Source organism: Sander lucioperca, chromosome 17 (assembly GCF_008315115.2).
Source record: "Sander lucioperca isolate FBNREF2018 chromosome 17, SLUC_FBN_1.2, whole genome shotgun sequence".
In the NCBI taxonomy this organism is placed as follows: domain Eukaryota; kingdom Metazoa; phylum Chordata; class Actinopteri; order Perciformes; family Percidae; genus Sander; species Sander lucioperca.
This window is the reverse complement of record NC_050189.1, coordinates 18,404,948-18,409,947: the sequence shown is the minus strand read 5'-3', so window position 1 is coordinate 18,409,947 and position 5,000 is coordinate 18,404,948. Positions and strand designations below refer to the sequence as shown.

Genomic DNA, 5,000 nt, shown 5'->3' with positions numbered 1-5,000 from the left:
GGGGGAGGGACGGGATGAGGAGGAGGGATGGGCGAGCTAGCCTCGTTTTGTTTGAAAATACTTTAAACGTCAACAAGAAGTGACGTCACCCAACATCGCTTACAGCACCTTTAAAACGGTATCCTGACTAAACGTGCGAGATATACCAGTCTGTGATCCACTCAACATCCTCTGATCTTAACTATTAGTCAAAATAATTCATATTTTCTCCTTTTTTTTAAACTCAGGAATTAGGTATAATTTCATATAAATGAGAATTACAGACCATGAATTCCAAAACGAAGTGTAAAACTAGAGTTAATAAGTTGGAATGAAGTTAGCTAACAAGATCAAGAACACAATCAGGAGATAATTTATACTTAAAGGACAATTACTGCGCAAAATTAAATAATTTATCGTTGTTAATAACATATGTGTACCTAGTCAAACGTTCTCTGGGACATGTTTTCATGCTAATTGAATGCGTCTCTAGCTTTAAACAAGCTAGCGCAAACCAGTGGTTAGCTGCTAACGCTAGCTTTTGGGGCACATGGTAAATATCTATTTCTACACCACTAACGAGGCTCAAAATAGCACCACACTTCCACGGTAGCATAATGAGGGTCCCTACATGCAAACCAAAGCATTGGGAACTTTGTAAGTGTAAAGACAGTTTATTAAAAAGATAGATTATAAAGACATTAGCGTTCTTGTTTACATGCAGGCGCCATCTTGGAAAACAGTCTTGAGCAGTTGAACGACGAACGCCGTGCAACTAGTAACCACTAACATAGCTCAAACACGGCGTTTGTGATTCGGAATTGTCCTTTAATACTTTATAAAGTGGCCAAACAGACGGAGGACAACACAAGGGTTAAGAAACATCTCAGTAGTTTAAATATTTACCATTCTGCAATGTTGTAAAGCTTTGTAATCAACACCCTGTTTTGGTTTTTATTTTGCCTTTCCAGAGCCTCGACTAACCAAATTCAAGAGTTGCGATCAAATTCAGGTCCAATCAACGTCGAGAACTTCTAGAGCCTCTTGAACTTGCAGCAGTGGAGGTTTTTAGAGGAGGTTCTGAGATCAGAGGTGTTTTTGGAACGGGATCCTGAATGCGTTAGTAAAAGCGGCTCCTAAAACTGGTTTCTAGAAGGCGCGGAAAAGTTCTACGAGTTCTGGAAATACTGCAGGTTGGACAAGTCCGTCTCTAGACTCACTTTGGGTTTAGAAGTTGTTTTCAAGAGTCCAGATGTTTTTTGGAGTCAGACAAGTGGATTCAGAAAAGGGCTTTGGACTCAAAGCGGGCTCCAGAGTTCCCTCCATGTTTACCGTGCTGCTGGTCGTCTGGTGTTTGGCGTTTGTCGATCCGGTTGGTTGCCGCAGCAACTTCTCAGATCTGATGCTATCGGAGCCGCCTGACTTCTACGGCGCCGGCCCGCCTCTGGTACCGGATCACATCCAGACCTCAGACGGAGAGCCACATCTGGTGCAAGAGACCGCGATCAAGCCCCAGTCGTCCCTGGAGAAAGGACGATCAAAACAAGTCAACAAGCTAAAGCACAAACACGACAGGAAGCCCGACTCGTCTTCCTTCAACTCCTCGTTGGTGGTCCGCGTGCGCCCGGTGTCGCCCCCGCACTGCCTGCAGGCCACGTCAATAAAAACCGCCTTCAAGTACATCAACACGGTGCTGTCCTGCGTTATATTTACTGTGGGGATCATTGGAAACGCCACCCTGCTGAGGATTATCTGCCAAAATAAAAGCATGAGGAACGGACCCAACGCTCTGATAGCCAGCCTGGCCCTGGGAGACCTGATATACATCGCCATTGACCTGCCAATCAACGTCTACAAGGTACCGAGCTTTATATGTTCATGCTTATTTATGTATGTCACGCCAACCCGTTCTTCTGTTCCTAAACCCAACTGTCCCGTTCTTCTTTACCTAAACCCGACCATCCCGTTCTTCTGTTCCTAAACCCAACCGTCACGTTCTTCTGTTCCTAAACCCAACCGTCACGTTCTTCTGTTCCTAAACCCAACCGTCACGTTCTTCTTTACCTAAACCCAACCGTCCCGTTCTTCTTTACCTAAACCCGACCGTCCCGTTCTTCTTTACCTAAACCCAACCGTCCCGTTCTTCTGTCCTAAACCCAACTGTCCCGTTCTTCTTTACCTAAACCCGACCGTCCCGTCTTCTTTACCTAAACCCGACCGTCCTGTTCTTCTTTACCTAACCCAACTGTCCCATTCTTCTGTTCCTAACCCAACTGTCCCGTTCTTCTTTACCTAAACCCGACCGTCCGTTCTTCTTTACCTAACCCAACCGTCCCGTTTTCTGTTCCTAAACCCAACTGTCCCGTTCTTCTTTACCTAAACCCGACCGTCCCGTTCTTCTTTACCTAACCCGACCGTCCTGTTCTTCTTTACCTAAACCCAACTGTCCCGTTCTTCTGTTCCTAAACCCAACTGTCCCATTCTTCTGTTCCTAAACCCAACCGTTCCCTTCTTCTTTACCTAAACCCACCGTCCCGTTCTTCTTACCTAACCCAACCATCCCGTTCTTTTTTACCTAAACCCAACCGTCCCGTTCTTCTGTTCCTAAACCCAACCGTCCCGTTCTTCTGTTCCTAAACCCAACTGTCCCGTTCTCTTTTCCTAAACCCAACTGTCCCGTTCTTCTTTTCCTAAACCTAACTGTCCCGTTCTTGTCCCGGATGTCACGTAAATGTACCTTTTATAAGCCACCCACACCGTTTCCTAAACCTAACTGCTTCCAAAGTGACGCCAATAGTCCCGACCCAGCGCGTTTAGATAAGCGCATTTAGATCTGATGCTAAAGGAGATTTTTAGCGTCAATACAACGCCAAAGGCACTGACCAAGCGTCCGTATTTTACGCGATGGGAGTGAGAATGTGTTGGTAAAGCGTTTCTGTGATTTGGCCTCGGGTCGCTCCGTTTTTTGGTACAAAATACAAATTGATCGCACACACAAAATGTGCGATCAATTTGCGATTGATAGGGTAGAAATGCATCATGGATACAAAACAACCTCCCCATATGTCTCTCTCTGTGTGTGTGTCTCTGTGTGTGTGTGTGTGTGTGTGTGTGTGTGTGTGTGTGTGTGTGTGTAGCTCCTGGCGATGCAGTGGCCGTTTGCCGACAGTGTTCGGTCTGTTCCTCTGTAAGCTGTTTCCCTTCCTGCAGAAAGCTTCAGTTGGCATCACCGTCCTCAACCTGTGTGCTCTGAGTGGCAGGTAACACACACACACACACACACACACACACACACACACACACAAACAGAGACACACACAGAGACACACACACACACACACACCACACACACACACACAAACACACAGACGACAGACAGAGACACACACAGACAGAGACACACACACACACACGCACCACACACACACACACCACACACACACACACACACACACACACACACACACACACACACACAGAGACACACATACAGAGACACACACACACACACACACACACACACACACAGCATGTCCCTTACACACACACACACACACACACACACACAGACAGAGACACACATAGACACACACACACACACACACACACACCACACACACACACACACACAGTGATGCCCAGATCTGATTTCAACTGTAAACATTTGCAAAGTGTTTAAATTTAAAGTACCTTTCTATACGAGTTTGTTTCTTCTCAGATATTATTGGTCCGCTGAACGGACGTTCGTAAGGGTTAGTCCCGTGTTTACCTGCAGTACCTACGCTTCCTTGCATGGAAATTTGGCGCTCTTATACTTTGTCAGCCTACTTCCTGCTTTGCTCCTACAATTTTTTGTTTTTCCACGTTTTTTTTGCACTTTTTTTTAACGCTGTCAACGTTAAGGACTTTTTCCACACTTTTTTGCGCTTTTTTTTCCCACTTTTTAAGACGCTCGTGACGCCTTGTACACTTATTTGATGCGTTTTTTAACGTAACAAACAACGTCGTAATTGCTGCTTGACCAGCGCCTACAGGGGAGTGTTTTCGGGGGAGGAGAGTCTCACAAACTACATTTTCATCCCTTCGCTCACACCGTTACTGGTTGTTTTCAGAAGCTATTTCATTCGTATCCTACACGTTACTACTTAGTGTTAGTATGTAATTAAAAACAGTATGTCCGTGGTGTACCAGGTATCGGGCGGTGGTGTCCTGGTCCCGGGTGCAGGGAACAGGCGTTCCCACGGTAACGGCGGTGGAGATCGTGGCGATCTGGCTGCTGTCCCTGGCGCTGGCTGTGCCCGAGGCCATCGGCTTCAACATGGTCACCTTTGAGTACAGGAACGTCAACATGACGACCTGCATGCTGCAGCCCAAGACGCCTTCATGACGGTGTTTTTTATAACTCCTTCCCTTCACTCTCACAGCGGAGGAATGTAACTAAGTACTTTTACTCAAGTACAGTATAGGTACAAGTACTCTGAAGGCGTCTTACAGTCGCTGTTTCATCCCTAATTCAAAGTGCTTCTCTTCGTCTGCCATCCTCTTCACGAGGATATTGAAACTACCATATTTACGTCTGGCGTTATTCAAAGGGCGAACATTTCACCTTCTTTTCTTCGTTTCTTTGCAAGCAGGCTCCTAAGCAGCTGCTCTTCCTCGTCCACTCACTCCAATATCATCTCAGCCGCTGCTGCCGTTTGTTTGTTTACCTTTTTCTTCATCTTCTGGTCCGTAGAGCAAAGTCACAAAGCTGGAACAGCTGTTTTTCTGACATCATGAAAGTTTACAACGTTTTAGGGAGAGTGAATATCTCTTCTGGAGACCCTGAGAAATATAAAGGTCGTAAACTAGCGTTGTTAAGTTAAACTCAACAGTTTTAGTGGACGCTTTAACATTACATTTCCAGTTCAGAAAGTTCTACAACAAGTTGATTTTAAACAATTAGATCCCATAATATGTCTCAGAATATACACTGAACAAGTCATTCTTTCTTTCTTTCCGTCTTCCTTCCTCCCTTTCTT

General features: G+C 45.5%; 1 protein-coding gene and 1 pseudogene across 1 annotated transcript in view; both read left to right on the top strand.

The window, feature by feature from the left end:
- Positions 1-5,000, top strand: part of LOC116064546 (zinc finger protein 239-like) — a 914,372-nt gene that overhangs the window by 718,443 nt on the left and 190,929 nt on the right. The window lies entirely within an intron of this gene.
- LOC118493642 overlaps positions 1,134-5,000 on the top strand; it is a 9,508-nt pseudogene continuing 5,641 nt past the window's right edge.